The sequence below is a fragment of the Plectropomus leopardus genome, chromosome 21, assembly GCF_026936395.1.
Source record: "Plectropomus leopardus strain MGB_pleo_1.0 chromosome 21, ASM2693639v1, whole genome shotgun sequence".
In the NCBI taxonomy this organism is placed as follows: domain Eukaryota; kingdom Metazoa; phylum Chordata; class Actinopteri; order Perciformes; family Serranidae; genus Plectropomus; species Plectropomus leopardus.
In genome coordinates this window covers 22,488,739-22,500,840 of record NC_142196.1, presented here as the reverse complement: position 1 = coordinate 22,500,840, position 12,102 = coordinate 22,488,739, and the positions used below count along the sequence as shown (strand labels likewise).

The 12,102-nt window shown below is 38.5% G+C and overlaps 1 protein-coding gene across 1 annotated transcript in view; it reads left to right on the top strand.

The window, feature by feature from the left end:
• Positions 1-996: 996 nt before the first annotated feature.
• Positions 997-12,102, top strand: part of myo3a (myosin IIIA) — a 77,593-nt gene continuing 66,487 nt past the window's right edge. Inside the window, exon 1 of the mRNA XM_088071978.1 lies at positions 997-1,179. The gene's annotated coding sequence lies outside the window, so the exon portion shown is untranslated. The remainder of the gene's footprint in view (positions 1,180-12,102) is intronic.

Here is a 12,102-nt window from a genome sequence, read left to right as displayed (position 1 = left end):
GTAATGGAAATAACTTGATCCCTGAACAAATACAGGTGTCTGCTAAGCCCTCAATGTCGAAAATCCAAGAACAGATGCTGGTGTCTGCTAGTTTTTTTTTGTTTTGTTTTTTTTTGAGCACAGCCCAAATGTAAACGATACAATTTTAGTTAAATGTACAAGGAGTGCATTTCCCCAAATTCTGCCTCCCCAGCATGGTTGGGACACCTTGTTCTGGACTAAAAATAAAATTCAAATTGGAAAAAAATCAAAATGGCACTCAATAACAAAACAATAACTCATATTTTTGTCTTTGAGAAAAAAATTTTGGATATGGAATTTGGATGATCTCTGGAGTCTTCATTTCAGTGGCATCTATAAGCTCAAAATTGTTACCAGAAGGTAAATTATTTATGTTGTTATTGACGCAGCTGAGTTTGCAAAAGAAAATAATGAAAATTCATTGAGAAATTGAAATGCAGGCCTCTATGAAGTTTATGCTACAAACATTTACTCTGTGACTTTTTAACAAGAAAGACTCTTTGTCTTGTTTTTCTTAAATCAATGTTTTCTTTGATATGTTACACATGATGGATATTGCTCCTGTATTTTTTTTTTTTTTGTACTTTTTCTATTTGTTTTGTTTTTTGTTTTGGTTTAGGATTGAATCAAACCTGCGACTGCTGCAAAAAGGACACAGCCTCCATTTTGTAGTTTTTATTTTCATACTTTTTTTTGTTTGTTTGTTTGTTTTTAGGACAGAATCAAACCTGCAACTGCTGCAAACAGGACACCTCTATTTCTATTTTATACTTCATGTAACACTAAGAGATGTCTGTTTTTTTCTTCCTGGTGACATTGTGAAGCTCAGGATTTGCCACTGGCAGTGGTAACGCCCCCTTGTGGATTGTCCAATAGATTTAAAATCCTGTTCAACTAATTATCCAATGAGAACTGCTCACCTGCTGCAGGTTGACTATATATATATGTGTGTGTGTGTGTCTGTGTTTGCCCAGTTTGACTCTGATGAGGACAGTGGTGCAGAAACCTCAGTTTTTTAGCAGAAGTAGAGCTAAACATTCATCAGTGTGCCCCAGTCCGTCCTTCTCCCGCAGAAAGTCCCTCTCCTGGAGCTGAGAGGCACCTGATTCGGCCTCATGCTGTTGGATGATGCACGGGGAATCTTGTTTCAACTCAAAGGTAAGGCTTGTTGTTTTTAGCCTAGCTGGTTTTTCAGGAAACTTAGGCCCCTACCGACTGCTTGAGTGAGGACTCGGCAGTAAATGACGGTACAGAACAGTTGATAAAACAGTTTTTTCCAAAACTTGTCAGTCACAAACGCAGGATCCTGCACACAAAATATTTCTGTGATCAGCTTTCCCAACTGTGAATGAGTGATTAGACATTTTTTCTACAGCAACTACTTTTACTTTTATATTTCAATTTTGTTTCAATTTCTTTATTGAAACAAGAGAGTGGTACATAGAGCAGCACACACACACACACACACACACATATATATGTGTGTGTGTGTGAGTGTATATATATGTATATATGTATATGTAAAGGATCTGAATGCTTCCTCCACCACTGATAACTGCATCATTTTTTGAGACAGAGAAGCTGATGGCATGTGACGTAGAAATATACGCAACACGACAGCACGAAGGAACCCCCCGACCCCACCCTCAAATCCTGTTGGTTATTCATCCAGTGACGCAGGTCACAATCAGACATCCTTAGCACAGAAAAGGAAAATCATTTTGAAGGGGGCTGAATGCAGGCAGACACACAACTCGGGGTGCCTCAAAGTATGTATCAGGATATTTGCCTGATAAAGCAGGGAGGATTTTGAGTTTTTGTCACGTTTTAGGAGTCCACAATGTATTTAGACGTCTGTTTCCTGATGTGGTTCAGCATGTCGTTTGACTCGGCTGATTTTGTCACAGTCCTTGGGGTCGTTTGAAGCAGGATTAGTGACAGGAAGAAAGTGAATGTAAAGAAGAGTGAAATGACTAAAATGCTACCGGCCATTAACCGCCGATCAGAGCTGTCATATTATGTGGAAACACAGACAGATGGGAGGTTTGGCTGGTGGGGAAATGCTTTCACTATCTGCCGTGATAATGGTCTTGTATTGCTCAATAGGAGTCAGAGTTTTGTGAGAAAGATATGCTCGGGAATATGATGATACACACTGTCTCTGCAAATGATCTGAGGTCCTGCCTGGTTGTATTTTCCATTTTTGGGAAGGAGGGATTCTGTCAGATTAGGGGAAGCTCGGCTATTCTCTTCATTTTGACCTCTATTATGATAACAGATGTTAATTACACAGCGCTGGGTTTCCCAATGAATCTGTTGTTCTCACACGTTGCAGGTTCCCTCTGCATGTCCTTTGCATACTTGCAGAAAATGGCATTGAGTTTTTTGAGCAAAATATACAGTCTTGGTGCACTCTGTGGTGTTCTGGCAGTTTTTTTTGTAGTGTGAACATGTGGGATGAATGCATGAGAGGTGGGTGTTTTTGCTTGCGGCTGTGATTCTCAAGCTGAACTCGGCATCGCTGCCAAACACAGAAAACCATGTACTGCAGCCATATGGAGCAAAAGCCGATTCAGTTTTATCGGCGTGTTCAATATGTTCCCTCCATCAGGGAATTCAGGCACTATAAAATAAGCTGAGGAAGGAGAAACTCAAAGAATTCACTAAAGTCGAAGATTGTACAAATATTTTGGTAAGTTTTGATCCAGCACGAGCTGATGCAGTGCTTCTTTTTGACTGTAAACTTTTAAAACCGTGAAAACAACAAACTTTTATTTGGATTTTCAGTGATGCAAAAATGAAAAAACACTTGGACACGTGTTCTCCTGAAATTTGGGTGGAGAAATGAACACTAAGAGAGCATTTGCATCATCAGCAAGTTATACAACTCCTCTCCAGTGGGAAGAGGACTGAGTCACTGTTGGGACTGCTTAGCATCATGTCATGAACCCCGCTGATTGTACTTATGTGGGATGGCAGCAGAGTGGGCGAGGAAAAGTCAAAAGCAGTTTGTCGTTCATTTCGTATTTTATGCATTTAATTTACTTAGTCACTGAACTATCTGTGCAAGAGGATTTCTTTAAACACTGTGATGGCGTGACTCTATGGACAGCATTGTCTGGCAGTCCACTACGTTTGTGCAGATTGAAATTTTGGTGACTTTCTCTCTTGCACCACCAAGAGGCTGACTTTTGTGTTGTTGTTGTTTAATTGTTGTTGTTGTTTTTTGCGAAATGTCTCAACAACTATTGGATTGCCTTTGCCTGAAATTAGAACTTTCAATTTGTTACACTCTGTTTTCAGTCTCTAACCATTTTTTGGATGAGAGAGATTAGGTTTTCCCTGGCCATGTATCCGCAATAATCTAACTTCAATATAAATCCACACTGATGTGTAGCTGTGCCAACAGCTGTGCCTGTTTTACCAAGCTTTTAGGAGTGGAGTGAAGCTAAATAGTAATGACATAGTAATCATATAGTAATGAATGGACTTCTGATTACATATGTAAATTTAGCTATGTGGAAACGAGGCGTTAGTCTTGCTTATGTTTTGTTGAGAGAGAAAAGATAAATCTGTCAAGTTTTTACATAGAAAATGAATTTGGAAGTCCTTCAATGTAAACACAGCAGATTGTAGAAAACAGGTAAACCACAAATTGAATGTCACTTGAACAGGTGAAGTTCACTTCTGCAGAGCTGCGGAGAGTGAACAAATGTCTCAAAGAAGCCCCATGTTAAGATCTGCAATTATAGACGTCTAAATGAAAGTGACAGTTTTGTATTTCAAAGGCTTCTATAGATACAGAGTCATTCAGCCGACTCACGTCCCAAAACCTGCAACAAATTCATTAACATCAAATGCAAACCAAGGCTCATAATCTATTGCTATGCCTCCACAGTTAGATTAGCTTGTGCTCCTCACTGCTGCATTACGCTGAATGAATTTATGCAAACAATTATTTATTATTATCCGATTCTACCCAAAGGCATTTTTCCACGCAGCTGAAATAATCGGCAGACAAGGTGAACTGCTGTAGACTGCATTGTCCTCTGCAGAAACAAAGAATGAGAATACAAAGCAGTGGTAAAGTGTCCCAAATGAAACGATTCCTAACATGCTCATAAACACTTTAATTATCAAGTAAAAAAAACAGTTGGCCACATTCAGAATGAAACTTCATGCGTATATCACGTATACGGACGAGCCAATAATATCCTAATGATCCTTCAATACTCATTTTAAGTGGCTCCTGATATGCTATACGCCACAGCTGGGGAAGTCACGGCCCAGCGGATTGCCACAATGGCAGCCAGTCATTGACGTCGGCCACGGGCCTGTCAGGCATTCACGCCACGTAGCTGCAGCCACAATAGTCTCATCAGTAGCCTTATTCAATCAGTCTTCACAGACGCAGTCGGCTCGGGTGCTGCAGAGGCAGCCGTCCGCTGATCTGCATCACAGAGGCATCAACAATCAGAACGTCCCTCCTTAAATCTCCTTGAAGTGATCTCTGATTTCGCCTGATTGTGTCCGACACTGTGTCATTATTCCACTCGGCGCTCTCGAGTATGACCATGTGATTAGTACAGGGGGAGGACGGAGACAATGGCGTCGTGTTATACTTTTTGTACAAATTGTTTTAGCAGCAGTGGTAAGAAAAATGGGCGGACATGGAAAGGCGTTTGAGTCAAGGGGTTTGAGTGGAAACATTCACCCCATGTAGGTCAGACTACATGGAAATATATATTTACATGCATGTTTGCTAAAAAAAAACAAACAAACACAATTTCAACCTCAGTGTGTAATGGCGGCGCAGCACAGAGCAGGGTCCAGTTGGTTGGGCGTTTACGATGTCAGAAGTGATTCCAGGCCGTTATCGATTTCCACATGTGTACACACACAAAGAGGGGAGAGACTGTTCTAATCAATCCCCTTATCAATCAATCAATCAACCTTCATGAACTGCTGCTTGTCCTTCAAACCAAGCATGCCATCACTGCAGCAAAACTGCTGTTGAAAGCACTCAGATGAGCAGGTCGTGCAAATATTCACCACTTTTCTAAAGCACCCAGCTTTGGCCTGAGAGACCGCAGGAAACGCTTCTTGCTAATCCAAGTTTTTATGTCACGTTTCTATTGTGCAATGTGAAGAGAGTCAGTTTCTCTTTTTTGTGATCAAATTTTTATTTAGTTTTGTGCAGAGTGTAATAATAAATCATATGTACATAGCTGCATCTCATCCATATGTGCCCATATGTTTTGCAGATTTTACAGGTATTGATACTCCAGAAGGAAAGTTAACCTTTTGTCTAACCCTCCCCTCCCCAGCCTACTCCAGCTGGCATAGAATGACCTGTGATGTCAAAGTCGAAAATTAAAATAAATTAATAAATAAATACATTCATTAATAGTAATAGTAATAATAATAACAATACTGATAATAATAATAATAATAATAATAGTTATCATCATTGTTATCATTTAAAAAACACAGAAATAGGAACAATAAAAAGATGATTATGAAAACAAATAAATAAAAATCCTACTAATTTCACCCTAGATTATAATAGTAATAGTACTATCACTTATAAATGTGCTGCGTGTACACGTATACTAGATATATGTATTAACATGCCTACACATATATATATATATATATATATATATATATAGAGCAGAAACAGATACATCAATACATGTATGCACATCTCACTCCCCTCAGTTTAAAAAAAAGTCAGTCAGTGTCAAGAAGAAAATCGATTCCTGACTTGATATTTGCAGCATTTTGTATATGTGTTTATCAGATTGTGAGAGTCTCTTCACCGTGTAACAATTACATAAGCCAAGTTTGCTTTCATATGTTGATTATTACAGTCTGAAGAAACAACATTCCCAGTGCAGAGATATTCATAATAATGCAGCCAGAGTCTCTTCTAGCCGAGTGGGCTAGAAGAGACCGAATGACTTGTACTTCCAGTGCCACTTAATTTTCAACAACATAATTGTCCTCAACCCCTTACACTGTTTCGAACACATTCACAAATGACTTGTCGGCGGAGTAGGTCTGAAAACATGTCTGAAAGCAGCTACTTTAATTTCAGGTAAGACACTTTGTTCATTAAATCTTTCTAAAGCTAATTATATATTAAAGTGTCTGGCTTAGCTGTTGTGATTGATGTCTTCAAGCAGCTTTGGATTTTCATCAGAGCAATTATTTGGATTTTTAGATGATTTAAATACAAACGGTCTGATAGAGAAGTTGCAACAAAGGGATGGAAATGAGCTTTTGTGCTTCCAGTCAGATTGCATAAGTTTATGCTTATTTGTTTCGGGTTCCTTTTTCTATGACATTTTCTAACAACAAAGTCACGGGATACTCTTAATTTGATTAAAATGATCTTAATTATGATGCTTTTTCAGACACAAAACATGCATGAAATGAGAGGGCTAAAATAAGCACATCAAAGTCGAAGGACGTTCAGTACGCGAGCAGGATTATTAGATCATGCAGCCATCTTATGTGTTTCATAAGATGAGATATCTCTGGGGTACAGTGTCACTCAGAGAGGATGATTCTTAACGCTGTTGAGACTAGAGGCTGATCGGTGGGTGAGAAGCTCGCAGTGCAGCAGAGCAGTATGTAGGTTACCTGTCAGGAAATTAAGCCTATTAACCGCTTATGTAACACGTCACACATTTGGCACGCTGGTTCTCATCCAATATTTCATTTGTGACAAAGAGAGGCAGACTTTGTAAAGAGAGTTTACTCATTTTACTCAAGTTATTACTGCTGCAGTGTTACTGTATCCATGCTGGAAAGAAATGTTGCATGACATTTTCATTATAAAAAATATACATTTTCCACTCCACTGTAACTCTAAATCTTTACTTCATGAAAACTTTATTTTTGCTTTTCTAACCACACTTAGTAAATCTTTTCTAAAATACAAGCAAGGGGCATTTTATTTTGTGGGTTTTTTTCAGTAACTCGAGTAGTTTATAGTGCTATCAAAATATCAATTTATCAATGCATATCTATTCTTAGTATTTTAAATGGCATCAATAGTAATTTTCCACAGTATTGATACACTGGTACCAGCTGCACTTTCTCACTCTGTCTTATTGCTTTTTTTTGTGATCAAATTTTAATTTAGTTTTAACAATATAATATAACAATAAATCATACACCAGTTAGCTGGCATCGCCATCCATAAAGCCACTAATAAGAGAAATAAATGGGCAGTTGAAATGACAAAATATAAACCACACTAAAAGCAATAATTTTAACAATTATTCAATTTTACAGACATCTTCCATCATTTGTATTTTTCTGTACTCAAAGTGGTTTAATAACGAAGCAGAGGTGTGTCCAGTCTGCACACCGAGCTGGACCTTTGCCCACTCTAATCATACGGCTATTATGGCCATCAGTGCATCCCCCATCCTTGGTCTTGGTTCAGCTTCCAGGAGCCATTTGTAAAGCAGCGGAGCAGGAAATGAGGTTGGTTTGCTGCCGTTGCTGAAGCCTGGAGGATGTGCTCAAGGGAGCCACACTTAAGTCTGCTCGTCGATCACGTGGGGTCCCTCCCAGACGGAGAACAAGAGGGGGTCATTGGTAGGGGGTGGAGGTGAAGACAGAGCAGAGAGTCACAGTTTGTTTGTGTGTGTGCGTGTGTAACGGACAGAGACATCAGTGGCCCCCAGATTTATTATTGGCTAAATCCAGGGGCCTGAAGGTGACTGATTGATGAGGCTTTATAGCATGGTCAAACCTCTGGACCTATTGCAGTTTCGTTTTTAGAAAATGAAAAATTGCATCCTCTACTCAGCCGAGTTCTTGTAGTGTGTCTTCTTCTTAATTTCCTCTTTCTTTGTCTTTGCAGAGAAAAAAACAAGTCACTCTTTTGTCTGGATGACTTCTTAGAATTTGAGATTACAGTATGAGCATCTGTTGAGATAGCATTTTACCAAAGTATAACTTTTATATGTCAATATATACCTTCTTAAGTTCATAAATTTGAAGATTTTTGACCCATTATCAGCAGGACTACAAACTCTAATCTTTTGTACGTCATTGTTAGTTAACAAGAGTTTTTTTCTGTCTGTCTGATGTCAACATGCCTCTGAGTGTTTAGGGGAAAACAATCACTGTGCCATCTGTTAGTCTGTATGATAAATTAATAGCGTCACTGCTTGAGCAATTAGTTTCTGACAGTTTGAGCAGAATCAATAATTTGCAGGGAAAAGTCATAGCAGCATGAAATCTCACTTTTCCACCACATGAAGAGGTTGTCATTGAATGATGTGTCAGGTGCCTCTATTGATGACGGTATTGAAAAACATAGTTTCGAGATTTTGAAATACCCTGGTATACCGTTACACCACCCCAGCCTATTCTCTACCTTTTAGTGGCCTTTTCATTGTTATCTCTGATTAGGTCCACCACATTTACATCTTGGACAAACTTGATGATGGCATTGGAGTTCGTGTGTGTAGAGACAGTACAGCAGGTGGCTCAAAACGCAGTCATGAGGTGCTCCGCTGATCAGATATTATCGATCTGTGCAGTGATTGACATGTTTGTTAACAAATATATCAAAATGAGTGGCAATGATTCATGATATAGTTGTTATATTATAGTTAAATTGTGAAAATGCTTCATCTCACAACCTGAATTTATTTAAGCCAAGGTTCAGATACCATCAGACCCTGAACTGAACTCTCAGTCCAGCTCTGGCTCGGCCCCACAGCGGCTCTCTCCCCAGCAGTTGCCGTGTAATGGGACACTGCTAAACGACGCTGAGAGCACTCCAGTGCAGTCATGGCCTGCTGCACCTGACTCGCTCCTCGCTGCTGTCCACGCACCCGCCTGTTGTTAGCCTGTCTTCTACAGGGCTTATTTATGACACTATCAGACTCGCTGCCGGCATGTGGACGCTAAAACTAATTATTTAAACTAATTACTTTAGCTCATTGACTTTAGTGTGCTCTGCAATATTGTGTTCCTTATTCTTGATGTATAATACATAGCAAAGGAGGTTTGGGCACACGGGAACTTCACCCTGCTCGTTCTTGCCAATGCTATCGGCCACAGCTGATATACTCAAGCATGTAAATGCACACAGAGTAAGTATTACAATAACTTTTTTATGCCACTAAATATGCTCATGCTAAAATAGAATAGCATTTATGTGTATTTTTGTTTGGCCAGCCTTAAAAATAGGTGTATCTTTTACTTGCTTCTCTAGTTGAACAGAATGCAAGCATGGCTGCTTCATTTGGGTGCCTTATTTGCAAACTTTGGGAGTGGCTCAGCACATTGCAGCTGTGTGTGTGTGTTTACCTGTCTATATAGTATGTGTATGTGTGTGTGTTGGTGTGTGTGTGTGTGTGCGCGCATGTTTGTATGTGTTTAAATCTATGCTTTACCTGTACCATCCATGTGTATCTGTTGGCTTTGTTCCCTTTCATCATTCATCAAAGGTCAGTAAAAATTGATCATTGCAATTATTTGCCAAAATTTAACTCTGTGAGGAGCAGCATGTCTTAGTGCTTAGTGTGTGACAAAGTTATGTCACTATTAGTTGCTGGGCAGTAGTGAGTCCTTAGTTTTGTTGTTGTCTTTTATGGAGCTGGATGATATGGCTAAAAATAATTATCACAGTAAAAAGTTTTCTATCAGCTTATATCAATAATTAACAGGAGATTTGGATAATTATTTCTTTCATTTGTGGTTTAAACTTTAAATTAAAAACCTTAAATTATTTATTGTCAGAACACGACAAAAAACAAAAAAACAAAAAAAAACAAGCAGCAGAACATTTCACAAATCTGAGGTAGGTTCAAAACAATCAAAATGAAAATAATGTAAAGTCTGGTCAGCCTCATCTCAAACATGGTTTAAAATGTTTTGCAGACAGAATAACTTAGAAAAATCTCTACTGTTTTTAGTACTTTCTGTCTAAGTTTTAAACCCACAGTGTGTACTTTCGGCTATTTTTCAATCATAACAGTAACAAAAGACAGACTTTGATGACGTTGTGAAGTAGCGTGGGGTCATTTCGTGGCATTAAAAAAAGTCTTGATGATGTGACTCTGGTAGAAATCATGTTCATGGACTAGCAGACATGCGGGGGGTTTGTTTATGTTCCCTTTAGTCATGTTATGTCATATCATTATAAAAATGAAATAGCCAGTTAGTCACATTAAGTTGCTAATTCACCATTACCATTACACCACCCATAAAGCTATGAGGCGAATTCACTCCTGAAGGCCAGGGCTGTCATCCGTGCTCAAAACAGTCGCACTAAATATAACTATAAGCGTGTTAAATGTTGTAATGTTATAATGTTACTGTACGCATTAGTGGCTGGTCTCGTCTTCTTCTTCTACTACTGCTAGCTCTTTTTGTTAATGGCAGGTGGAAATGAATGTTTAAGGTGTGTTAGCGCCCCCTCTATTGGCGTATGGGTGGTTTAATTATTTCAAGCATTCATCTATCATTTATTATATCTCTATTAAAGGAAATTACATCAAGATAATTATCATTATTTAATCGCACAGCCTTTTATCTGATACATCTGAATACTGGACAGATTTCTTTCTTATGATTAACCCTTTGAAACCTCAGCAAATTGGGTTGGAAAAAAATGTGTGAAGAAGGCAATGAGCAGTGAAAGAAGAAAGTACCCAAAAATTAACAAGATATTAGTAAAAAAAAAAATAAAAAATACAAGAAAATTATCTGAAAATTATTTGGAAAGAAAAAAGATAAAGAAAGTAAAAACAAAAACAAACAAGGCAAACAAGATTTGTAAAATTGTAATTGTAATAATTCTGTAAAATAAATGTAAACATAGTTTCTTCCCCCAGAAAGTTTCCCTAGCTTTTTTTAAAAATAATTTTAGATTTTATTTTATTTCTACTAATCTTTCACAATTTGTGGAACTTTACTGACCAAATTGATTGTCACTTTTTTTTCCATGCGTTTGATTGAAATCACACCAATTTGCTCAACTTTCAAAAGTTTAAATGATTGCGAAAGACTTTTGAAAGCAGCACAAAAAAAAGATGTAGTTCCAGGTTTCCTAAATTACTATTTAATCAGTCAATCAGCATAGGATTTTTCTGTTCGACGTAGCATTACCATCTTTATCTGAATGCCAGATAAAGATCTGAATGCTTCCATTAGCAGCTTGTGTTCTTTTACAAAACTCATGCACTCCAAGTGAAAGTATTTTTCACTTTGAGCCAGATTATCTTGGCTTGTAGACCAGCAGTCTTCCTGTGCCAAGGTTAAGCCGAAACTTTAACCCACTCATCAGCGTCACAGATTAGTCCGCGGCGGTCCTTGTTTGCCAAATGGATCTTCTGTTTCCTCTATGAGCTTCAAGTGGCCAAACCTCTGCTTAGAACATCACTCAGATCAGAAAGCACATTTCCACTTAGGACCCTTTGAGTGTGATTTATCTTCAGTTTTCATGGTAAACAATGAGATATTTTGAGATTCATTATATTCTTTATTTCAGAACCACAGCAGTGCATCCGTTCATACAGTAAATGCATGCTCAGTCATACATGTGCAGTTCATTATTTGCACACAGACTGCGGTTAATGCCACATCCCTGAGCAACTAACTTAAAGTGACAAGCAGCCAGTGCTCCAGGGTGGAAAAGGTTAGATAACCCCACACAAACACACAAACACACATACACACACACACCGTCTCTTCTAAGGGGTCATTTCCCTGCAGCCTGTGCTCCTGTCGGAGGTGTCCAGTGCGAGTCCTTAGGTTTCGGCCTCCTGTCTCATGTGTCACAGCATGTTGTCACATATAGAGGCAGTGATGTTTTATTGAAGAAGGCTGCAGGTAACTCAGACACTGTACATTAGGCTAACATGAGTGCAATTACCTACACATGGATGCACATGTACAGGTGTCTAATCACTCTGCATAGGTAATGCCTGATAATATCTCTGCAAAATAATGTATGTATGCCAGTTTTACCTTGGAGGGATTCATTCACAGTGAACCAGTCAAACTGATTTAACTCTTTGAAACTAGTGCAAATTGGCTTGATTT